Raw genomic sequence first — 26647 nt, forward strand, 5'->3', positions numbered from 1 at the left:
AATCTCACCTATAGATAGATGATTTAGAAGATAAAAATTAGGAATTATTTATAAATTAAATGCTATTCACATTTTATAACAGCATATTTTGCACAAGAATTTATCACAAAATATTTAGATTCTTCCCCACTATTTTATCAAACTATGATTTGTACACATACATATATATTTGTACATATACATTTATTCATTTCATTCTGTTTTCCCTCAGTAACAAAAACTTTAAACACTCTCCTTTGAAGCTCAATATTTATTTTGAAATTTGACTTACATGGAGAAATGGTGCTTTTAGCTCAAGAGATTTTCATTCTATATAATGTTAATTTCACATAGTGTTTAGAAGAAAAGTAGGTTTTGTCCATCATTTGATTGTTATTTATTTGACTTTTTCAGAGTGAAATGAAGTCTCAGAATGCCACTTAGAGTGGCTGAATGAGCCTAACAATCTATAGTTTATCTTTGCTTATTGGGAAAATGATCTATTGCTAAAAGTTTGCTGAATATGTAGATGACCAGTCCTTAATAATGTCTCTTTTCAGTTATAGTCAGATATATATCACAATCAATTTAGAAATCAGTCCATTTATAAATAAGATCTCTAAGGGAAACCGACATTTAGCCATTTTCATGAAATTGGTCTGCATTGCTTTGTCTGCATTTGCTTTTGCTTATAAAATGTCAGTAGATATGATTATAAGGAAACTTTTAATTGATTGGAAATTCACACTCCTCCCTTAACATTCTTGGCCCTGTATGCATATAAGCGCAAGTTAAGTTTAAATCTCTAACCTCAAAAAGAACAAGCTTATCTTTTATTTTATTCTTTTACACTCCACTAAATAAGAGAAATAGTTTCTTTATAGATACTTAATTAAACATTAAGCAATATTTTGCATTTGACTTGTTGCCTAGAAGTCAAAGTCTATTCCAGCATGAGGTTTTTCCGGATTTCATATCAGTTCTGGCAGAGAATGTGAACTACTAAAGAAGCAATGACACGGCAGTGTAATATGTAACTGTACCTCTCTTAGCATTACTGCTTAAATTAGGGAAGAAGCACGCTTCAAGAAACAACACTAAAGTAGATTTCAGAGATCACGTGTGCATGCTAAATTGCTTCAGTTGTGTCTGACTCTTTGAAACTCTTTGGACTGTAGCCCACCAGGCTCCTCTGGTGAGATTCTCCAGGCAAGAACACTAGGGTGGGTTACCATTTCCTCCTCCAGGGGATCTTCCTGATTCAGGGATTTAACCGTTCTTTAACACAGGTGCCACTGGGAGATCACAGAAAGAAAGAAAAGAAAGTGAAGTCACTCAGTCGTGTCCGACTCTTTGCGACCCCATGGGCTGGCTCCATCCATGGGATTCCCCAGGCAAGAATACTGGAGTGGGTTACCATTTCCTTCCCCAGGGTATCTTCCCAACCCAGGGATCGAACCCGGGTCTCCCGCGTTGGAGGCAGACGCTTTAACCTCTGAGCCACCAGGGAAGCCTTTCAGAGATCATGCTGCTAAGTCACGGCAGTTGTGTGTGACTCTGTGCGACCCCATAGACGGCAGCCCACCAGGCTCCCCCATCCCTGGGATTCTCCAGGCAAGAGTACTGGAGTGGGTTGCCATTTCCTTCTCCAGCGCAAGAAAGTGAAAAGTGAAAGTGAAGTCACCCAGTCGTGTCCGACTCTTGGCGACTTCATGGACTGCAGCCTACCAGGCTCCTTTGTCCATGGGATTTTGAAAGGCAGAGTACTGGAGTGGGGTGCCATTACCTTCTCCATCAGAGATCATAGCTACGTGCAAAATGAAGAAAGCACTTGAACTAGCATTCAAGTGATGAATGATGAACTGGATTTTATAATTGTAAAAAGTAATGTGAAGCCACAAAGCACCATTAAAATATAAGCATTTAGGAATGATTGATTTAAAAGTATTAACCATTTGTTAGACGAGTTTCTATTGTACCCAGGTACCAAAGGGTATCTTGATATTAATGTCTATTTTGTTTTTTTGTGCTTTCCCTATGCCCTGCATGGTGATAATCAGTTTTTCTCAAGATGAGAAATACTGGTTCTTTGGAAATGGCCTATGTTGCGGAAGTTTATTCATATGTAGGCTTCATATTGGAATCTTCATTCATATGTAGGCTGTGTCTACATGATATTTTTTTTCCTAACTTACATATTTTATTGAAGTATAGTTGACTTACAATGTTTCAGGTGCACAGCAAGGTGATTCAGTTATACATATACACATATAGTTTTGCAATTATTTTCCATTATATTTTATTATAAGATATTTATTATTGCTCCCTGGGCTATATAATAAATCTTTGTTGGTTGTTGCATATCAATTTTTTTAAAATTAGATATCTAGCATTCTATTCATACTAAGTCAAACTAGTGGAATCAGAATGTCATAAATTTCTTAGGCAAAAATTCATAAGTTTTCTAAAATATATACTATATATATTATTTATATATATGTATGCAAAAGCTTTTCTCCTATGCTTGATAGAGGCTTAAGAAAGAACATCCAAAAAAAAAAACAAAAAGAAGAAGAGATGGAGAAATTGGAAAATGTAAATTAAATGAAATGGGAGCATAGAATGTGAAATAGAAAAAGTGAAACAAGCTAGATAAAAGTAAAAGATTATCATATATTCCAGGTTTTTTTAAACATGACTTCTCATTAGAAACATATCTGGAACTCTGGAGAAAAAAAAAAACTGGTCATTATCTTGAAATTTTTGACAAATACATGATGTTATATTGCTATTTTATACTGTCAGTAACTGGAGTTAAGGTGGTAGATTTCAGTTTTAGTTGGCTTTTCTCGTATCTTAGTAATCACAGTCAAGTTAAACGAGTAGTTTAGTAACAATGCTATTGTACACTTTTGGACAATCAAATTTCTAAGATTAATGAAGATCGAAACTTTGAGTGTGTTATATTGATACAAGTAAAAATAATATGTGGCAGAAATTCCATAAGTTTTCATAAGTTAGTACTTTAAAAAGACATTTCTGTGTAAAATGGAGGTGATTTGGTATAAATAATCAACATGTGTAATTTAAGACTTATGTTAGATGAGCACATTAGAATTTTATTAAAACTGCCTGATTTTCACCAAAGAAAATTATGAATTTTCAACTTAAAATGGTTAATATATATTTATTTGTAAAATTAAGACAGATTTATCAAATAATTTTTAAAGTTTTTATATAATTATTATAATAGTAAAAATAATAAATACTGTATTTTGAGCACTCTTTCATTGATCATATCACTAAAACCATTAAGAATATTTAAAAAGATAAGGACATGAACATGTGGCAGTGTATTTACACCAGAAAAATCAGTAATAATAATGGTATAGGAAAATATCACAAAGTCTTCACTTGTTATGTCAAACATGCATCTATTTTTTCACATACCATAAGAATCACATTTATAATGAATAACAATTCCGTGTTTAATAATAAGAAAAGCGTTCATGATGTAACCAAATGACACAATCAGTATATTTAAATGTAGTCTTTTTCAATAAAGGTAATAAATTTTAAAGCTATTTGAAGCCCTGAAAGGAGTTGTTTATTTTTAATAATAAATTTTCAATTACTTGTGATAATAAAGTTAATATATTCTCATAAGACATAAACTTGCATAATAATAGAAACATTGATGACATGGTCAGTTGTGTTAAATTTGGAAGAAGCACTTATTATGAGAAAAGAAAGTCTTGTTGGAGTTCTCGAATCTCACTTTTTTTTTCTCTCAACAGAGTAAAAATTGAAAATATGGATAAAGCCTTATTTGTCCCATTAAATGTAGAGTTGGAAGCCTTTTCAGGCTACATATTGAATTAGCAAGTACATAATTATTTTGATGGATACCATTCTGCCAAAGAGTCAGCCAAAGAGGATCTGGGTAGCTTTATCAAAACTGGTTTGGATAAAGAAGCTGAGTGCTAATTCTTTATATAGTAGAACATAAGGTCAAAGCTTGCCTTCTGGGACTTCTTCCTTGTACTAGATTACTAGGTTGAAAAGTTCTGTTTCAGAATGCAGAGCAAAGTATGAGAGCAAGTGTTTACTATCTAGATGCATCATCCCCAGTTTAAGAGCAAAAACAAGGATGTGTTCTAATTATTATTAAGTAAAGTGGCACTAATTCCACAAAATACTCAGAGTATAAGAAAATATAAATTAGCTATTTTACTTGTTAGCTAGGTTTTAGAGGTGAGCAAGATTCACAGATTAAATTGATACTGAAGGCACTACATTTAACATGGCAAGCATTGAAAATTTATTAATTGGTATTTATAAATTTCTCTACTTTTCAAGAATTTCGTGAAAATGATGGGCTCCCCTGGTGACTCAGACCATAAAGAATCTACCTGCAATGTGGGAGACCTGGGTTCAATACCTGGGTCGGGAAGATCCCCTGGAGAAGAAAATGGCTCCCCACTCCAGTATTCTTGCCTGTAGTAGTCTATGGAGAGGAACCTGGCAGGCTAGAGTCCATGGGGTTGCAAAGAGTCAGATATGACTGAGTGACTAAGTCTTTCACTTTCACTACATAGATGTATTAAGTAATAAGCAGGAAATTTATGAATTTTGCCTCTTTAATCTTTATAGTTTGAATCTTTAATATATTTGATATCTTCATCAGAAAATGTAGGACAATACTATGTTGAAACTAATATTTGCAAAACACTTGTCATGTCATAAATGTTCAGTTAATGCAATCTACTTCTTGTAATATACATATTCAGATTCAAAAAAGCTAAAGATCATAGGCATAGAACACAAAACTATTAAAAACTAAAATGACTTTCCCACAAAAGCTCCCTCAGATTGCCCTCAGGGCACTCAGGCCCAGTCCTTACCCTAATCAATGCCGCCTGCTCCTCTCCGTTTTGCCCCCACTTGCTGGTGGTGGATGAGGGCGTCTGTGGTACTTTTCTGCTTGGAGTTGCTTTTAGGCATGTAATCTGTGGGTTTTATTTATTTTTCCCTCCCGGTTAGGTTGCCCTCCGAGATTCAAAAAATTTCCCCAGATCTGCCAGTGCGAGGGTTTCCTGGTGTTTGGAAAGTTCCTCTATTAAGACTCCCTTCCTGGGACGGATCTCTGTCCCTAGCTCTTTTGTCTCTCTTTTTATCTTTTATATTTTGTCCTACCTCCTTTCGAAGACAATGGGCTGCTTTTCTGGGCGCCTGATGTCCTCAGCTAGCGATCAGAAGTTGTTTTGTGAAGTTTGTTCTGTGTTCAATTTTTCTTTCGATTAATTTGTAGTGGAGAAAGTGGTCTCCCCGTCCTATTCCTCTGCCATCTTGGCTCCTCCCTCACATTCACATATCCCAAGTTAATTCAAATGTCTGTATATTTCTCCATTCAAATTCTCCTTTAGAAGAAAATATGCTAATTTTAAATAGTATGCTCCAAACTATCATTCTCATAATTCATTTCCTCTGCCTTACCCATTTAATTTTTCAAGGGAACTCTTCCTTCTGCAACTATATTGATAGAGCAAATAAACCTATAAAATATTTCTGAATCTTTGTCATTGCTCACACAATTATGTGCACAAATTGAAAACAACACTTTTAGCATGTGCTTTTAAGCAGTAATAATATAATCATACTGTCAAAAGGATTTTTAGTATATCCTCTTAGAGATATTGTAATGCAGTTTTCCAACTGTTATATAATCCTATGTTAAGTTTTAAATTGAAGTATTATATTGTGAACTTCAAAACTTCTTGATTGTGAATAAAGCACTGTCCTTGGGGAAACTTTAGTGACATGACTAAAATATAGGTTTTCTTTTTCCTTTTTTTTTTTAACTTTTTAAAAATTTATTTTAATTGGAGGCTAATTACTTTAAAATATTGTAGTGGTTTTTACCTTACATTCACATGAATCAGCCATGGGTGTGCATGTGTTCGCCATCATGACCCTCCCTCCCACTTCTCTCCCCCTCCCATACTTCAGGGTCATCCCAGTGCGCCAGCCCTGAGCACCCAGTCTAATGCATCAAACCTGGACTAGCGGTCTATTTCACATATGACAATATACATGTTTCAATGCTATTTTCTCAAATCATCCCACCCTCGCCTTCTCCCACAGAGTCCAAGGGTCTGTCCGTTACATGTGTCTCTTTTGCTGTCACTCATATAGGGTTATTGTTACCATCTGTCTAAATCCCATATACACGCATTAATATACTGTAATGGTGTTTTTCTTTCTGACTTACTTCACTCGGTATAATAGAATCCAGTTTCATCCACCTCATCAGAACTGATTCAAATGCATTCTTTTTAATAGCTGTGTAATATTCCATTGTGTATATGTACCACAGCTTTCATACCCATTTGTCTGCCAATGGACATAGAGGTTTCTTCCTTGTCCTGGCTATTGTAAACAGTGCTGCAAAGAACATTGGGGTACACATGTCTCTTTCAATTCTGGTTTCCTTGGTGTGTATGCCCAGCAGTGGGATTGCTGGGTCGTGTGGCAGTTCTATTTCCAGTTTTTTAAGGAATCTCCACACTGTTCTCCATAGAGGCTGTACTAGTTTGCATTCCCACCAACAGTTTAAGAGGATTCCTTTCTCTTCACACCCTCTCCAGCATTTCTTGTTTGTAGATTTTTTGATAGCAGCCATTCTGAATGGTGTGAGATGGTACCTCATTCTGGTTTTGAGTTGCATTTATCTGACAATGAGTGATGTTGAGCATCTTGTCATGTGCTTGTTTGCCATATGTATGTCTTCTTTGGAGAAATGTCTGTTTAGTTCTTTGGCCTATGTTTTGATTGGGTCATTTATTTTTTTGGAATTGAGCTGTAGGAGCTGCTTGCATATTTTTGATATTAATTCTTTGTCAGTTGCTTCGTTTGCTATTATTTTCTCCCATTCTGAAGGCTGTCTTTTCTCCTTGATTATAGTTTCCTTCATTGTGCAAAAGCTTTTAAGTTTAATTAGGTCCCATTTGTTTATTTTTTATTTTATTTCCATTACTGTGGGAGGTGGGTCATAGAAGATCCTGCTATGATTTATGTAAGAGAGTGTTTTGCCTTTGTTTTCTTCTAGGAGTTTTTGTAGTTTCTGGTCTTACAGTTAGATCTATAATCCATTTTGAGTTTATTTTTTTGTATGGTGTTAGAAAGTGTTCTAGTTTCATTCTTTTACAAGTGATTGACCAGTTTTCCCAGCACCACTTGCTAAAGAGATTGTCTTTTCTCCATTGTATATTCTTGCCTCTTTAGTCAAAGATAAGGTGTCCCTCAGTGTGTGTATTTATCTCTGGGCTTTCTATTTTGTTCCATTGATCTATGTTTCTGTCTTTGTGCCAGTACCATACTGTTTAATGACTGTAGCTTTGTAGTATAGCCTGAAGTCAGGCAGGTTGATTCCTCCAGTTCCATTCTTCTTTCTCAAGATTGCTTTGACTATTCGAGGTTTTTTTTTGTTTTTTTCTTCTTCTTCTTCTTCTTCTTCTTCTTCTTCTTTTTTATTTCCATACAAAGTGTGAAATTGTTCTAGTTTTGTGAGAAATACCACTGGTAGCTTGACAGGGATTGCATTGAATCTATAGATTGCTTTGGGTATTATACTTATTTTCACTATATTGATTCTTCCAAGCCATGAACATGGTATATTTCTCCATCTATATGTGTCCTCTTTGATTTCTTACATCAGTGTTTTATAGTTTTCTATATATAGGTATTTTGTTTCTTTAGGTAGATTTACTCCTAAGTATTTTATTCTTTTTTTGCAATGGTGAATGGAATTATTTCCTTAATTTTTCTTTATGTTTTCTCATTGTTAGGGATTTCTGTGTGCTAATTTTATATCCTGCAACTTTACTATATTCATTGATTAGCTCTAGTAATTTTCTGGTGGAGTCTTTAGGGTTTTCTATATAGAGGATCATATCATCTGCAAACAGTGAGAGTTTTACTTCTTCTTTTCCAATCTGGATTCCTTTTATTTATTTTTCTTCTCTGATTGCTGTGGCTAAAACTCCCAAAACTGTGTTGAAGAGGAGTGGTAAGAGTGGGCCTCCTTGTCTTGTTGCTGACTTTAGGGGAAATGCTTTCAATTTTTCACCATTGAGGATAATGTTTGCTGTGGATTTCTCATATATGGCTTTTATTATGTTGAGGTATGTTCCTTCTATGCCTGCTTTCTGGAAGGTTTTTGTCATAAATGGATGTTGAATTTTGTCAAAGGCTTTCTCTGCATCTGCTGAGATAAGCATATGGTTTTTATCTTTCAATTAGGTTTTCTAGTCAAAGAAATATGCTTTCTATTTTTTATTTTAAATTCTAACATAGATACAGCTTCCCAATTTAGTCTATTAAACATTTGGGGGAGGATATAAGAAAGGAAAGATTACAGAGACAGTATGTAATGTTGTTAGTTGTTCTGTCCTTACAGATATGACTAAGATCCTGTTTGTTTAGTTAATAATTCTGTCTACCATTACCAGAAAATATCTTGAAACACATAGTTCTATATGAAGATGGCCATCCAAACTTTTTTCAGATCTAAAACAAAAATTCCAGATTATTTTATGTTATACTTTTTTTTTCTTTTTTTTTATCTGATATTGCTCTAAGATGAATGGAAAAAATGTCTGTTTCTAAGTATAATTCTTACCACAAGAATCACATAAAAGGGGTAAGAGGGAAACAGTAAAACTTTTTAATAGTGATAACTCCACGTGATTATTTATTTTTCTTTTCTCTTTATTCAAACCCACATGAGCAAATTCAAGAGTCAGATTTTAATATCTAGGCCTGTACTGCACAATATGGTAACCACTAGCAACAAATGACTAGGAATCCTCACAATGTGGCTAGCTTAAATTGATATTTCCCCTAAGTGTAAGTTAAATATGAGATTTTAAGGACTTAGTATTAAAAGATAATGTAGGATATCTGAATATTTTTTTTTGTTTTGATTGCATGCTGAATTAATATTTTGGATGCATGTGTGCATGCTAAGTCACTTCAGTCTTGTCTGACTCTTTGTGATACTATGGACTGTAGCCCACCAGGTTCTCTGTCCTTGGGATTCTCCAGGCAAGAATATTGGAGTGGGTTTCCATGCCCTCCTCCAGGGTCATTTTCCTGATCAAACTTCCAGGGATCAAACACATGTCTCTCACATCTCTTGTATTGGCAGGTGTGTTCTTTACCACTAGTACCATTTGGGAAACCCAATATTTTAGATATATCATGTTAAGTATAATATTAAAATTAATTCCACCTGTTTCTTTTTACTTTTTTAAATGGGACTACAAGATAATGTTAAATTACATATATGTCTTATACCTGTGCCTCTCATATTTTTGCTGGACTATTCTGTTACAGAGAAAAAGAGTGGGTTATTGAGTACTTACTGATAAAAAGCAGGTGGCACAGAAAAAACTGAGGCCCAGAAACTACCTGACCTCCCCCAAGTTCTCCCAAGTTAGTGCTACACTTAAAGGAGAAAGGTGCTCATTGATCTTTTATCTCAAAGTTCTATCTATTAGAATATGCTTACCCCGCCCCCCCATAACACACACACACACACACAAACGCCATTTTGTAATAAATAAGCAAACCAGCTGCTTTTGGAACTCAGCAACAAATATTTAAAATAGCTATAACAAATAAAATAAGAATTTTTCCATGTTTTTCCAGTTTTTCACTAATGATAGCCACTGAAATGCTTATTTACTATTGTCACCTGTGACAAGCTATGCTAGAATTTTACTTCCTATAATTTTAGTCTACATTTATCTAATGCAGGGTTTCTCATCTTTGATACTATTAACTTGTGGGGCTAGATAACTCTTCGTAGTGGTGAGCAGTTCTCTACACTGCATCATGTTAAGCAGCATCTCTGGCTACTATTCTCTATCAGGTGATGCAAGTAGTAACTGTCCTGCCACCCCAGAGTAGTGACAATCAAACCCTAGACATCACTACATCTCCTTGAGGACAAAGTTACATTCTCTTGAGATCACTGATCAAATTTCTTTTTCATCTTGCCTTTGAGGTAACACAAGATGGTAATGCAGCTTTTTAATACTCAATTATAAAATACTATGCATTTTAGTATTTAATTATTCCAAGTTATTTCTGTATACAGAGAAAACAGCATAAAAGTTAAGATTTTCAAATGGTTGCTATTTATAAATCGTATTTAAATATTTATTTTAAAAAGAGTAAGATTGTTTATTGTTCAATAATAGCTAAGTTGACAATTCTAAGCCCTTATGCTGTCAGGCATTGTGGTAAGACACTGAAATTTAGAAAAAAAAAGTATACTGTAATCTCTGATTCTTAGAGAGATTTATGTACAAAAATAGATAATTTCAGTATAATATAGTAAGTGAAGATATAGTTATGAAAATAATTTTCTACTCTGGAAAAATAAGGCCTTTTCTGACTCCTATGAACTAATATGTTTCTCTTAGGACTCTTAACATTGGCCAACTAATGATGTGCATGCACTGCTGACAAAAATAATTCATCCTTCAATGAACACTCTATAATGATGTGATTGAATTACCTGGCAACTAATCTCAAATCTTAAATATCAGGGGTGAATCTGGTTAATGTTTAATTAGAGCATATCACACAATCATCTCCTTGGTTAACCTCTTAGCATCAGTAACTTCTTTTTTAAAGTTCAGGATATAAGAAATGACAAGAGGCCTCTATTCTGGGAAAGCTTTGCTTTGTGTCTTGAGTATTAGCAGAGGAATTTCTTTCTAGAGTCACTTGAATGTAAGATCACTAGGCTGTAAGCTCTGTGATGATTGAGTTCTGGTCTGTTTTATTCACTGATATTCCCCACATGCCTATAACAGTACCTGGCAAATAGGAACTTATCAATAGGTGCTAATTCAGTGAATGTTTGCCCTATTTCACCAATAATTTTGTCTATCCTTGAAGGCAGTTGCTCAGTCATGTTTGACTCTTTGCAACCCCATGGATCATAGCCTACCAGGCTTATCCATCCATGGGATTTTCCAGGCATGAATACTGTAGTGGGTTGCCATTTCCTTCTCCAGGAGATCTTCCCAACCCAGGGATTGAGCCCGGGTCTCCTGCATTGTAAGCAGATGCTTTACCATCTGAGCCACTAGGGAAGTCTATCCTTACTAGGTTACAATTATTACAGGTCTCTTAAAAATATATACAAGGCTGATGCACAATAACTAAGGTTGAATTTACATTTTTGAGCTGGTTAACTACTAGAAAGCTCAAAATCTGTAACTGTTATGCAGACTTGAAGAGCCTTGTATATAATGCTAGGTTTGTATTGAAAGTAGTTTCATTGTGGACTGTCTAAATCTAGGTAAAATAAAATTCTTTGATACAGAGCAAGTATATACCATACAAACTCTGATCTTCAGAAATGATGTTTTCAGAAGCCATGATATATGGATTCCCCTCAGTTCAGTTCAGTTTAGTTCCTCAGTCATGTCCAACTCTTTGTGACCCCACGGACTGCAGAACGCCAGGCCTCCCTGTCCATCACCAATTCCCAGAGTTTACTCAAATTCATGCCCATTGAGCTGGTGACGCCATCCAACCATCCCATCCGCTGTCATCTCCTCCTCTCCCTGCCTTCAGTCTTTCCCAGCATCAGGGTCTTTTCTTATGAGTCAGTTCTTTGCATCAGGTGGCCAAATTATTGGAGTTTCAGCTTCAACATTAGTCCTTCCAATGATTATTCAGGACTGATGAATATGGTTCAGTTAAGTTCAGTCACTCAGTTGTGTCTGACTATTTGTGACCCCATGAATCACAGCATGCCAGGCCTCCCTGTCCATCACCAACAACTGGAGTTTACTCAAACTCATGTCCATCAAGTCGGTGATGCCATCCAGCCATCTCATCCACTGTCGTCCCCTTCTCCTCCTGCCCCAATCCCTCCCAGCATCAGGGTCTTTTCCAATGAGATAACACTTCACATGAGATGGACAAACTATTAGAGTTTCAGCTTCAGCATCAATCCTTCCAATGAACACCCAGGACTAATCTGCTTTAGGATGGACTGGTTGGATCTCCTTGCAGTCCAAGGGACTCAAAAGTCTTCTCCAACATCAGTTCAAAAACATCAATTTTTCAGTGCTCAGCCTTCTTCACAGTCTAACTCTCACATCCATACATGACCACTGGAAAAACCACAGTCTTGACTAGAGAGACCTTTGTTGGCAAAGTAATGTCTCTCCTTCTTAATATGCTATTTAGGTTGGTCATAACTTTCCTTCCAAGGAGTAAGTATCTTTTAATTTCATGGCTGCAATCACCATCTGCAACCTTTCTGGAGCCCCCAAAAATAAAGTCTGACACTGCTTCCACTGTTTCCCCATCTATTTCCATGAAGTGTTGGGACACAATGCCATGATCTTAGTTTTCTGAAAGTTGAGCTTTAAGACAACTGTTTCACTCTCCTCTTTCACTTCCATCAAGAGGCTTTTTAGTTCCTCTTCACTTTCTGCCATAAGGGTGGTGTCATCTGCATATCTGAGGTTATTGATATTTTTCCCAGCAATCTTGATTCCAGCTTGTGCTTCATCCAGCACAAAGTTTCTCATGATGTACTCTGCATATAAGTTAAATAAGCAGGGTGACAATATACAGCCTTGACATACTCCTTTTCCTATTTCCAACCAGTCTGTTGGTCATGTCCAGTTCTAACTGTTACTTCCTGACCTGCCTATAGGTTTCTCAAGAGGCAGGTCAGGTGGTCTGGTATTCACATCTCTTTCTGAATTTTCCACAGTTCATTGTGATCCACACAGTCAAAGGCTTTGGCATAGTCGATAAAGAAGAAATAGATGTTTTTCTGGAACTGTCTTGCTTTTTCGATGATCCAGTGGATGTTGCCAATTTGATCTTTGGTTCCTCTGCCTTTTCTAAAGCCAGCTTGAACATCTGGAAGTTCATGGTTCATGTATTGCTGAAGCCTGGCTTGGAGAATTTTGAGCATTACTTTACTAGCGTGTGAGATGAGTGCAATTGTGCGGTAGTTTGAGCATTTTTTGGCATTGCCTTTCTTTGGGATTGGAATGAAAACGGACCTTTTCCAGTCCTGTGGCCACTGCTGAGTTTTCCAAATTGACTGGCATACTGAGTGCAGCACTTTCATAGCATCATCTTTCAGGATTTGAAATAGCTCAACTGGAATTCCATCACCTCCACTAGCTTTGTTCATAGTGATGCTTTCTAAGGCCCACCTGACTTCACATTCCAGGATGTCTGGCCCTAGGTGAGTGATCAGACCATTGTGATTTTCTGGGTCATGAGAATCTTTTTTGTTCAGTTCTTCTGTGTATTCTTGCCACCTCTTCTTAATTGCTTCTGTTAGGTCCATACTATTTCTGTCCTTTATCGAACCTATCTTTGTATGAAATATTCCCTTGATATCCCTAATTTTCTTGAAGAGATCTCTAGTCTTTCTCATTCTGTTGTTTTCCTCTATTCCTTTGCATTGATCACTGAGGAAAGCTTTCTTATCTATCCTTGCTATTCTTTGAAACTCTGCATTCAAATGGAAATATCTCCTCCTTTGCTTTTTGCTTCTCTTCTTTTCGCAGCTATTTGTAAGGCCTATTCAGACAACCATTTTGCCTTTTTGCATTTCTTTTCCATGGGGATGGTTTTGATCCCTGTCTCCTATACAATGTCATGAACTTCTGTCCATAGTTCATCAGGCACTCTGTCTATCAGATCTAGTCCCTTAAATCTATTTCTCACTTCCACTGGATAGTCAAGGGATTTGATTTAGGTCCTACCTGAATGGTCTAGTGGTTTTCCCTACTTTCTTCCATTTAAGTCTGAATTTGTCAATAATGAGTTCATGATCTGAGCCACAGTCATCTCCCGGTCTTGTTTTTGCTGACTGTATAGAGCTTCTCCTTCTTTGGCTGCAAGGAATATAATCAATCTGATTTCAGTGTTCACCATCTGGTGATGTCCATGTGTAGAGTGTTCTCTTGTGTTGTTGGAAGAGGGTGTTTGTTATCACCAGTGTGTTCTCTTGGCAAAACTCTATTAGCCTTTGCCCTGCTTCATTCTGTACTCCAAGGACAAATTTCCCTGTTACTCCAGGTGTTTCTTGACTTCCTACTTTTGCATTCCAGTCCCCTATAATGAAAAGGACGTCATTTTTGCATGTTAGTTCTAAAAGGTCTTATAGATCTTCATAGAAGCATTCAACTTCAGCTTCTTCAGCATTACTGGTTGGGGCATAGGCTTGGATTACATGATATTGAATGGTTTGCCTTGGAAATGAATAGAGATCATTCTGTCATTTTTGAGATTGCATCCAAGTACTGTATTTCAGACTCTTGTTGATCATGGTGGCTGCTCCATTTCTTCAAAGGGATTCCTGCCCACATTAGTAGATATAATGGTCATCTGAGTTAAATTCACCCATTCCAGTCCATCTTAGTTCACCGATTCCTAGAATGTCAACATTCACTCTTGCCATCTCCTGTTTGACCACTTCCAATTTGCCTTGATTCATGGACCTAACACTCAAGGTTCCTATGCAATATTGCTCTTTACAGCATTGGACCTTGCTTCTATCACCAGTCACATCCACAACTGGGTATTGTTTTTGGTTTGGCTCTGTCCCTTCATTCTTTCTGGAGTTATTTCTCCTCTGATCTCTATAGCGTATTGGGCACCTACCGACCTGGGGAGTTCCTCTTTCAGTATCCTATCATTTTTCCTTTTCATACTGTTCATGGGGTTCTCAAGGCAAGAGTACTGAAGTGGTTTGCCATTCCCTTCTCCTGTGGACCACATTCTGTCAGCCCTCTCCACCATGATCCGTCTGTCTTGGGTGGCCCCACCCGGCATGGCTTAGTTTCATTGAGTTAGACAAGACTGTGATCCATGTGATCAGATCGGCTAGTTTTCTCTGATTATGGTTTCTGTGTGTTTGCCCTTTGATGCCCTCTCATACCACCTACCGTCTTACTTGGATTTCTCTTACCTTGGATGTGGGGTATCTCTTCACAGCTCCTCCAGCAATGCGCAGCTGCTGCTCCTTACCTTGAACGAGGAGTATCGCCTCATGGCTGCCCCTCCAGATCTTGAAAGTGTAGTAGCTCCTCTCAGTCTTCCTGTGCCCACTTAGTAGCTGCTCCTTGGGCCCCTAGAGTCTGTCTTTATGTCTGACAGAAAGGGAAGATGAAGCAATTAGGGAAGATAAAACCACTTTTCAAGATGATTATTTGGAACAACTTATTCTAGCTCAACTTTCCAGAAAGTGACACCTGCATCTCTGTGGGGATGATTTCACAGACAAGCTAATTTGTACCTGTTCCAAATGGCCAGATGCACCTAGACACTGGATGTGGGCACACACCCACGTCAAGTGAAAATTTTAAAATATGCTCTCTATAACATAGTTTTTATCCAAACTAATTATTTAACTTTGATGACTTAGACTTCTAACTAATAAACATCAGAGTTGAATTAATTTGTTTTTAGCATCATAGCAGATTGGAATTTCTTATGATTGTCGTTATGGTGTTATCAATATTATACCACCAGAAATATAAATGTGAATTAATGTTTTTCGTTTACTTTTGAACTCTGTTGGGTTATTCTTATGTCTGAAAAAATAGCAGCATGAGGATATGATGTTTTTGGCATTTTATCCTGTTTAAAGGTAACCCCCACTGCCTTTGAGCCAAACTGGCTGACATCGCCAAAATGGCCACCACAGACAATGCTCACTTTAGTCTTGGGGGAAAAATGGCTTCTTAGACTTTCACCCAGAAACCTAGACATGTTCATTTACTAAAAATGTATATTTTTTGTCTCTTACCCTTTTTCTCACAATGTTTGTTTTTGTTTTGGATCAGGGTCAAACTTTGTTTATTTACTTAGGTTTTGCAGTTTTTTTCACTCCTCCTTTTTAATTTTTTTCTTTCACATTCTCATAGAGAGCTAAATTGAGGATGATATAATACAGCTTTTTCTGTCTGACTGTGCTGTTCGTCCTATCAAAATTTTTCAACAGTGTGCATCTCCACACTTTTAAATTTCTCTAATTCTGGCCCATACTTCAAATCACTGATATTCTCATGCAAGCTGCTATATGAAACAATGTGATCTTATTTAAACCCAATATGTATTAATTATTGTGTGTTATTTTTGATACTTATCATTCTATAACAATAATTAAAGTACTAAAATAATAACATGGAAAATGATAATATAATAGCTTTATCAAATAAAATTCATCTTCACAGCACATAAACAACTTTGTGAGTCTGATAAAGTGATGGCAATCCTTGGAATTAACAAAAGTAGCAAAAGGTTTTGCTGATACATAAATATAAAGTTCTTTTTTCTAATTAATCTCATTTCATTTTTTGTGTGTCTCTTTTAAATTTTATTTTTTTTAAGTGGAGGCTAATTACTTTACAATATTGTGGTGATTTACCATGCATTCACATAAATCACCCATGGGTATATATGTGTTCCACATTCTGACACTCCCTCCCACCTCCCTCCAATCCCATCTCTCAGGATCATCCCAGTGCACAGCCCTGAGCCCCCTGCCTCATGCATTGAACCTGGACTGGCGATCTGTTTCACATATGTTAATATACGTGTTTCAAAGCTTTTCTCTCAGATCATCCCACCCTTGCCTTCTCCCACAGAGTACAAAAGACTGTTATATACATCTGGGTCTCTTTTGCTATCTCGCATATAGGGTCATTGTTACCATCTTTCTAAATTCCCTACATGTGTCAGTATACTGTATTGGTGTTTTTCTTTCTGACTTACTTCGCTCTATATAATAGGCTCCAGTTTCATCCACCTCATTAGAACTGATTCAAATGCATTCTTTTTAATAGCTCAGTAATATACCATTGTGTATATGTACCAAAACTTTCTTATCCATTCGTCTGCTGATGAATATCTAGGTTGTTTCCATGTCCTGGCTATTATAAACAGTGCTGTGATGAACATTGGGGTACACATGTCTCTTTCAATTCTGGTTTCCTTGGTGTGTATGCCCAGCAGTGGGACTGCTGGGTAGTATGGCAGTTCTATTTCCAGCATTTTAAGGAATCTCCACACTGTCCTCCATAGTGGTTGTACTAGTTTGCATTCCCACCAACAGTGTAAGAGGATTCCCTTTACTCCACACCCTCTCAAGCATTTATTGTTTGTAGATTTTTTTTCTTTTGATAGCAGCCATTCTGACTGGCATGAGATGTTACCTCATTGTGGTTTTGATTTGCATTTCTCTGATAATGAGTGATGTTGAGCATCTTTTCGTGTATTTGTTAGCCATCGTTATGTCTTCTTTGGAGAAATGTCTGTTTAGTTCTTTGGCCCATTTTTTGATTGGGTCATTTATTTTTCTGGAATTGAGCTGCAGGTGTTGCTTGTATATTTTTTTGAGATTAATTCTTTGTCAGTTGCTTCATTTGCTATTATTTTCTCCCATTCTGTTCTTTAGAGCAAATACTAGTATTTGAAATGATAATTGATATACTCTCAGTACTTCTGTTGTTAAGAACTTGTACAAAATGATATGAAAGAGATCCTTGTTTTCAAAGAGTAACAAAAGCATCAGAGACAAATTAATAGAGAAATAAAGACTTGGATTATTTTTAGAGCAGATAACTTAAGCATGTGCTTTTACAGCATTAAAATGTCAAATATAATTTATATTGATTTATAATTTATACTGAAACTTCTATAGGTTTATTTCCTCTACATGTCTTTATCTCATATAATCTGGAGTACTTTTTTTTCCTTGTATTTATAATGATGATGCCATTAGGTTTATAGGTTTATGTCAGAAATAGATGTTTACAATGTATGAAACATACCTGTGAAAATGAATGCATGTTAAAGTTATGCACTTCTAGGAAATAGGAAGTAAAATGCTACATTTCACAGCAATGATCATGAAAAATATTTCTATTCTTTATAATGAACTTGTCACCAGTAGATGTCAGAGACAGGGACCCCAGAGACCATGATTATCTGTTAAATGCACAGTACAGAAATGGCATGTGTAGTGGCACTGAACTTATGTGCCCTGTCTCAACACTGTGCTTGGCCTGGAGACCTTCTTCTAGAAGAGAGACAGAAATTCAGTCTTCATTGAATCATTCAGTGTTTGCTTCATTTACTGAAATGACAACTAGGAGAGAAAATCATGATAAGTGTGATTATTGATGCAGAGTCTTAGGGAACTTTAAGCTGGGAATTTTGAGAGTTAAATGATTGTAATCAATTACAGAAATAACTAAAAAACAAGGAACAGACATCAGGAGGATCTTATGAAACGTTTTTTGTGATATATTTTGTAAACTTTTTTATTTTTATTTTTTTTGTTTCTTTTCCTTTTTTAAAATTTATTTAATTGGAGGCTAACTGCTTTACAATACTGTAGTGGTTTTTGCAATACAATGACATGAATCAGCCATGGGTTTACATGTGTTCCCCATCCTGAACCCCCCTCCCTCCTCCCTCCCCATCCCATCCCTCTGGGTCATCCCAGTGCACCAGCCCTGAGAACCCTGTCTCATGCATCGAACCTGGACTGGCAATCTGTTTCAGATATGATAATATACATGTTTCAATGCTATTCTCTCAGGTCATTCCACCCTCACCTTCTCTCATAGAATACAAAAGGCTGTTCTATACATCTGGATCTCTTTTGCTGTCTCGCATATAAGGTCATCGTTACCATCTTTCTAAATTCTGTATATATGCATCAGTATACTGTATTGGTGTTTTCTTTCTAGCTTACATCACTGCTTATAATAGGCTCCAGTTTCATCCACCTCATTAGAACTTATTCAAATGTATTTTTTTAATGACTGATTAATATTCCATTGTGTATATGTACCAAAGCTTTCTTGTCCATTCGTCTGCTGATGGGCATCTAGGTTTTTCTGTGTCCTGACTATTATAAACAGTGCTTTGATGAGCATTGGAATACATGTATCTCTTTCAAGTCTGGTTTCCTTGGTGTGTATGCCCAGCAGTGGGATTGCTGGGTCATATGGTAGTTCTATTTCCAGCTTTTTAAAGAATGACCACATGTTCTCCACAGTGGCTGTACTAGTTTGCATTCCTACCAACAGTGTAAGAGGAGAGAAAATCCGCTCCAGCATTTATTGTTTGCAGATTTTTTTGATAGCAGCCATTCTGACTGACGTGAGATGGTATCTCATTGTGGTTTTGATTTGAATTTCTCTGATAATGAGTAATGTTGAGCATCTTGTCATGTGTTTGTTAGCCATCTGTATGCCTTCTTTGGAGAAATGTCTGTTTAGTTCTTTGGCCCATTTTTTGATTGGGTCGTTTATTTTTCTGGAATGGACCTGCAGTAGTTGCTTATAGATTTTTGAGATTAATTCTTTGTCAGTTGCTTCATTTGCTATTATTTTCTCCCATTCTGAAGACTGTCTTTTCACTTTGCTTATGGTTTCCTTCATTGTGCAAAAGCTATTAAGTTTAATTAGGTCCCATTTGTTTATCTTTGCTTTTATTTCCATTACTCTGGGAGGTGGGTCATAGTGGATCCTGCTATCATTTACATCAGAGAGTGCTTTGCCTATGTTCTCCTCTAGGAGTTTTATAGTTTCTGGTCTTACATTTAGATCTTCAATCCATTTTGAGTTTATTTTTGTGTATGGTGTTTGAAAGTGTTCTAGTTTCATTCTTTTACAAGTGGTTGATAAGTTTTACCAGTACAACTTGCTAAAAGATTGACTTTTCTTCATTGTATATTTTTGCCTCCTTTGTCAAAGATAAGTTATCCATAGGTATGTGGATTTATCTCTGGGCTTTCTGTTTTGTTCCACTGATCTATGTTTCTGTCTTTGTTGCCAGTACCATACTGTCCTGATGACTGTAGCTTTGTAGTATAGCCTGAAGTCAGGCATGTTGATTCCTCCAGTTCCAATCTTCTTTCTCAAGATTGCTTTGGCTATTAAAGATGTTTTGTATTTCCATACAAAGTGTGAAATTATTTGTTCTAGTTCTGTGAAAAATACCGTGGGTAGCTTGATAGGGATGCATTGAATCTATAGGTTGCTTTGGGTAGTATACTCATTTTCACTATGTTGATTCTCCCAATTCACTAACTTGGTATATTTCTCCATCTATTTGTGTCCTGTTTGATTTCCTTCATCAGTCCTCTATAGTTTTAAATATACAGGGTTTTTGTTTCCTTAGCTAGATTTATTTCTAAGTATTTATTATTTTCATTGCAATGGTGAATGGAATTGTTTCCTTAATTTCTCTTTCTATTTTCTCATTGTTAGTGTATTGGAATGCAAGGGATTTCTCAGTGTTAATTTTATATCCTTCAACTCTACTGTATTAATTGATGAGCTCTAGTAATTTTCTGGTGGAATCTTTAGGGTTTTCTATATAGCAGATCATGTCATCTGCAAACAGTGAGAGTTTTACTTCTTCTTTTCCAATCTGGATTTCTTTTATTTCTTTTTCTTCTCTGATTGCTTTGGCCAACACTTCCAAAACTATGTTGAATAGTAGTGGTGAGACTGGGCACCCTTGCCTTATTCCTGACTTTAGTGGAAATGCTTTCAGTTTTTCACCATTGAGGATATTTGCTGTGAGTTTGTCATATATAGCTTTTATTTTATTGAGGTATGTTACTTCTATGCCTGCTTCCTGGAGGGCTTTTGTCATAAATGAATGTTGAATTTTGTCAAAGGCTTTCTCTGTATCTATTGAGATAATGATATGATTTTTATCTTTCAATTTTTTAAGTGGTGAATTACATTGTTTGATTTGGGAAATTGAGTAATCCTTGCATTCCTGAAATAAAGCCCACTTGGTCATTATGCATGACCTTTTTAATACGTCATTGGATTCTGTTTGATAGAATTTTGTTAAGGATTTTTTTTCATCAATGTTCACCAGTGATATTGGCCTGTAGTTTTCTTTTTTTGTGGCACCTTTTTCTGGTTTGGTTATTAGGGTGAAGTTGACCTCATAGAATGAGTTTGGCAGTTTACCTTCCTCTGCAATTTTCTGGAAGATTTTGAGTAGGATAAATGTTAGCTCTTTTCTAAATTTTTGGTAGAATTCAGCTGTGAAGCCATCTGTTCCTGGGCTTTTGTTTGCTGGAAGATTTCCGATTACAGTTTCGATTTCCGTGCTTGTGATGGGTCTGTTAAGATCTTCTATTTCTTCCTTGTTTAGTTTTGGAAAGTTATACTTTTCTATGAATTTGTCTATTTCTTCCAAGTTATCCATTTTATTGGCATATAGTTGCTGATAGTAGTCTCTTATGATCCTTTGTATTTCTGTGTTTTCTGTTCTGATATCTCCATTTTAATTTCTAATTTTGTTGATTTGATTCTTCTTTTGTTTCTTGATGAGCCTGGCTTATGGTTTGTCAATTTTATTTATCTTCCCTAAGAACCAGCTTTTAGCTTTGTTGATTTTTGCTATGGTGTCTTTTGTTTCTTTTGCATTTAATTCTGCCCTAATTTTTAGGATTTCTTTCCTTTTACTAACCCTGGCGTTCTTCATTTCTTCTTTCTCTAGTTCCTTTAGGGGTAGAGTTGGGTTATTTATTTGACTTTTTTCTTGTTTCTTGAGGTAAGCCTGTATTGCTATGAATCTTCTCCTTAGCACTGCTTTTCCAGTGTCCCATAGGTTTTTCATTGTTGTGTTTTCATTTTCATTTGTTTCTATGCATACTTTGATTTCTTTTTTATTTCTTCTGTGATTTGTTGGCTATTCAGAAGCGTGCTGTTTAGCCTCCATAGGTTGCAATTTTTAATAGTTTTTTCTTGTATTTAACATCTAATCTTACTGCATTGTGTTCTGAAAATATAATTGGAATGATTTCGATTTTTTGAATTTACCAAGGCTAGATATGGCCCAGGATGTGATCTATCCTGGAGAAGGTTCTGTGTACACTTCAGAAAAAGGTGAAATTCATTTTTTTTGGGGGGGGGTGAAATGTCCTATAGATATCAATTAGGTCTAACTGGTTCATTGTGTCATTTAAAGTTTGTGTTTCCTTGTTAATTTTCTGCTTAGTTGATCCAACCATAGGTGTGAGTGGGATATTAAGGTCTCCAAGTATTAGTGTTTTTGTTAATTTCCCCTTCATACTTGTTAGCATTTGCCTTGCATATTGTGGTGCTCCTATGTTGGGTTCATATATATTTATAATTGTTATATTTTCTTCTTGGATTGATCCTTTGATCACTATGCAGTGATTATTATATAGTGGCCTTCTTTGTCTCTTTTCACAGCCTTTATCTTAAAGCCTATTTTATCTGGTATGAGTATTGCTACTCCTATTTTTTTTTTTTTTTTGGTCTCCATTTGCATGAAATATTTTTTTTTGCAGCCCTTCACTTTCAGTCTGTATGTGTCCCTTGTTTTGAGGTGGGTCTCTTGTAGACAGCATATATTGGGGTCTTGTTTTTGTATCCATTCAGCCAGTCTTTGTTTTTTGGTTGGGGCATTCAGTCCACTTACATTTAAGATAATTATTGATAAGTATGTTCCCATTGCCATTTACTTTGTTGTTTTGGGTTTGATTTTATACCCCCTTTTTGTGTTTCCTGTCTAGAGAAGATCCTTTAACATTTGTTAAAGAGCTGGTTTGTTGATGCTGAATTCTCTCAACTTTTGTTTGTCTGTAAATCTTTTGATTTCTCCTTCATATTTGAATGAGATCCTTGCTGGGTACAGTAATCTGGGTTTTAGGTTTTTCTCTTTCAACACTCTAAGTATTTGCTGCCATTCCCTTCTGGCTTGAAGAATTTCTATTGAAAGATCACCTGTTATTCTTATGGGAATCCAATTGTGTGTTATTTTTTGTTTTTCCCTTGTTGCTTTTAATATTTGTTCTTTGTGTTTGATCTTTGTTGATTTGATTAATATGTGTCTTGGAGTGTTTCAATTTGGATTTATGCTATTTGGGACTCTATGGTTTTCTTGGACTTGGGTGGCTGTTTCCTTCCCCATTGTAAGGAAGTTTTCAACTATTATCTCCTCAATTATTTTCTCATGGTGTTTCTTTTTGTCTTCTTCTTCTAGGACTCTTATGATTCAAATGTTGGGGTGTTTCACATTTTTCCAGAGGTCCCTGAAGCTGTCCTCTTTTCTTTTAATTCTTTTTTTCTTTTTTCCTCTCTGCTTCATTTATTTCTACGATTCTATCTTCTCCCTCACTTATCCTATCTTCTGCCTCCATTATTCTACTCTTGGTTCTCTCCAGAGTGTTTTTGATCTCATTTATTGCATTATTCATTATTGATTGACTCTTTTTTTTTTAATTTCTTCTAGGTCCTTGTTAAACATTTCTTGCATCTTCTCAGTCCTTGGCTCCAGACTATTTATCTGTAACTCCGTTTTGTTTTCAAGATTTTGGATCATTTTTACTATCATTTTTCTGAATTCTTTTCCAGGTAGACTCCCTATCTCCTCCTCTTTTGTTTGGTTTGGTGGGCATTTATCATGTTCCTTTAGCTGCTGAGTATTTCTCTGCTATTTCATCTTGTTTAGATTGTTGTGTTTGGGGAGCCTTTTTGTATGCTGACAGTTTGTGGTTCCTCTTTATTGTGGAGGTTCCTAACTACGGGTGGGGTTCTACGAGTGGCTTGTCAAGGTTTCCTGGTAAGGGAAGCATGCATCAGTGTTCTGGTGTGGGGAGCTGGATTTCTTCCCTCTGGAGTGCACTGAAGTGTCCAGTAGTGAGTTTTGAGATGTCTGTTGGTTTGGTGTAACTTTCAGAAGCCTGTGTATTGAAGCTCAGGACTACTTTCCTGTTTTGCTGGAGAATTTGCTTGGTATGTCTTGCTCTGGATCTTGTTGGCTTTTACGTGGTGCTTGGTTTCAGTGTAGTTATGGAAGCTTTTGGATGAGCTCTCAATGATTAATATTCCCTGGAGTCAGGAGTTCTCTGGTGTTCTCAGGTTTTGGGCTTAGGCCTCCTGCCTCTGATTTACAGTCTTATTCTTACAGTAGCCTTAAGATTTCTCCATCTATACAGCAATGATAATAAAACTTCTAGGTTAATGGTGAAAAGATTGTACACAGTGAGGGAAATCCAGAGAGATTTGCCGAGTTACATGGGAAAGAGAAGAGGGAGGAGGGAGACAGAGGTGACCAGGAGTAGAAGAGGGGGAATCAAAAGGAGAGAGAGCAGTCTAGCCAATAAACAATTCCCTGTGTGCTCTCTACAGTCTGGAACCCTCAAAGAAGTGTATGGAGTTACATAGAGAAGAGAAGAGGGAGGAAGGAGATGGAGGTGAGCAGGAGGAGAAAAGGGGGACTCAAAAGGAGAGAGATAGATCTAGGCAGTACTCTGTTCCCTAAGTGTTCTCCACAGCCCAGAACACACACAGATATTCATAGAATTCGGTAGAGAAAAGAAAGGAGAGGGAGGAGATAGAGGTGACCTGGGGGAGGAAAAGGAGAGTCAAAAGGCAGAGAGAGTAATCATGCCAGTAATCACACTCCTAATTAAAAATGGGTACTGAAGATTGGATTCTTAAATGTACAAAAGTGATAAAATCATAAAGAAAAGATTAAAAATCTAGAGTAGAGGTTACACTCTCAAAAATACAATATTAAAAAAACAAACAAACAAAATCACAAAAAGTATAAGACATATATATGAAGTTTGCTTTAAAAATAGGGTCTTTTTTTTCCCCTAAATGTAATAGTAGGTAATAAAAATTAAAATTAAAGGAATAATAGAGGACTTCAAAAAAAGAAAGAAAATTTTTTAAAAAATGAAAGAAAAATGATAATAGTAAAAATATATCTAGGAATTTCTCTGGAGCTGTTGCAGGCAGTGTTGGGTCAGTTCAGTTTCAGATAATTCCTTGCTCCAGCTTATACTTCTCAAGACCTGTTTGCCCCTTCCAAAGTTGTCGGTGTTAACTACAGGGATTTTAATCTGTTGCACCTGTCATTTCCAAAGTGGTTCCCTTTGTTTATTTGGCTTCTTCTGTTTGCAGGTATCTTCAGTGTCTAATTTCCACCCTGACACAAGGGGGTGAAGGTATTCTCTTGTTTATGCTCACTTGTCCAGTCGTGCTGTTGGGAGGCAGGAACACTGCAAACAGATATCACTGGCATGTGTGGAGAGTGCTCGCAGTGTCTCGGCCACACTGGGTTTGCCCCCGCTCAGAGTGTGTGTGCTTTCCCAGTCTACACTGGTCAGGCTCCTTCAGGGAGCAGGCCCTGGGTTGCGTGCACTTCCCAGGTCTAAGTTGCTCAGGTTTAGGTTCTTGGGTACTCCATAAAGGTGCAGATGGGGTTGGGCCTGCGTTTTGTGCCCTTACCTGGTCCAAGCAGCTCAGGCAACCAGGTGCTTGGTGAGCACACTCTCCGTAGGTGGCAAGTGCGTCTTATCACCTCCCCTGTCCCAGCAGCTCGGATTTCTGGGTTGCAGTGGGTGTGCCCGCTGTGTACCCTCTGTGTCTCCAGTGTGCTGCGTGTCTCTTCTGAGTAGCTGATCTCTGGCTGCGACCCTCTTGGTGATTGTCAATCCTCCAGAATCCCAGGAAGTCTTGGTTAGAAACTGGAAGCCTGTTCACAGTTTGGTAGGAGATGCTGTCTCTAGGGCTGAGTTTACCCCTTTCTGGGTCTTGCTGGCGCCCATCTGCCCCCTGCCTCTGACGGGGGATGGGCCGGTCCACAGCCTAGCTCTCCTCTGGTATTTGCTTAGTCTTTGTTCTGTGAGCGGGCCTGCAGTGCCTTAGGTTAGGGCTTTTTGAGGGATATTCTTTCTCTCTATCTCTTTTCTTTTCCTCTCTCTCTCTGACTATCCCACAGTTTAGGTTGCTATCTCAGTTACCTCCCGCAGATTGCCCTCAGGGCATTCAGGTTCCGTCCTTACCCTAAGCAATGCGGCCCGCTCCTCCCTCTTCAGCCCCTGCTTGTTGGCGGTGGATGCGAGTGTCTGAGGTACTTCTCTGCTGGGAGTTGCCATTAGGCATGTAATCTGTGGGTTTTATATATTTATTTATTCTTCCTCCTTGTTAGGTTGCCCTCTGAGATTCTAAAACTCCCCACAGACCCACCAGTTAGAGGATTTCCTGGTGTTTGGAAACCACCTCTTTTAATACTCCCTTCCTGGGATGGATCTACATCCCTAACTTTTGTCTCTTTTTATCTTTCATATTTTCTCCTACCTCCTTTCAAAGACAATGGGCTGCTTTTCTGGGTGTCTGATGTCCTCTGCCAGAGTTCAGAATTTGTTTTGTGGAATTTGCTCTGCATTCAAATGTTCTTTCGATGAATTTGTGGGGGAGAAAGTGGTTTCCCTGTCCTATTTCTCCACCATCTTAGGACCACCCTTTTTGTGATCTGTTTTAGTGGGTAGTGAAACAGATCTTTGGAAAAGAAGAGAGAGTCAAGCAATGTATGATTGAGTATATTTTTTCTACTCAAATTTATTTTAAATTATGACATAAAGTTACTGCCAGAATCCTAATTCAGCTTTCATTAAAACAGTTTAATAGAGAAACAGGAAGAGAAAGAGGGGGGAAAAAGAACGTAAAGTACATAATAAATTACACTTCAAAAATTCCAGAATTAATCTGGTTTAATATAAACAACAAATGAAATGAAGAAAATA

The 26647-nt window shown here is 36.9% G+C and overlaps 1 protein-coding gene and 1 non-coding gene across 6 annotated transcripts in view; one reads left to right on the top strand and one right to left on the bottom strand.

Annotated features, from left to right (window-relative positions):
- PCDH11X (protocadherin 11 X-linked) overlaps positions 1-26647 on the top strand; it is a 958739-nt gene that overhangs the window by 792409 nt on the left and 139683 nt on the right. The gene's annotated exons all lie outside the window — the stretch shown is intronic.
- Positions 1418-1489, bottom strand: TRNAW-CCA (transfer RNA tryptophan (anticodon CCA)). The gene has a single exon. It is a non-coding gene; the product is annotated as a tRNA-Trp (tRNA).

This window comes from Odocoileus virginianus, chromosome X (genome assembly GCF_023699985.2).
Source record: "Odocoileus virginianus isolate 20LAN1187 ecotype Illinois chromosome X, Ovbor_1.2, whole genome shotgun sequence".
In the NCBI taxonomy this organism is placed as follows: Eukaryota; Metazoa; Chordata; class Mammalia; order Artiodactyla; family Cervidae; genus Odocoileus; species Odocoileus virginianus.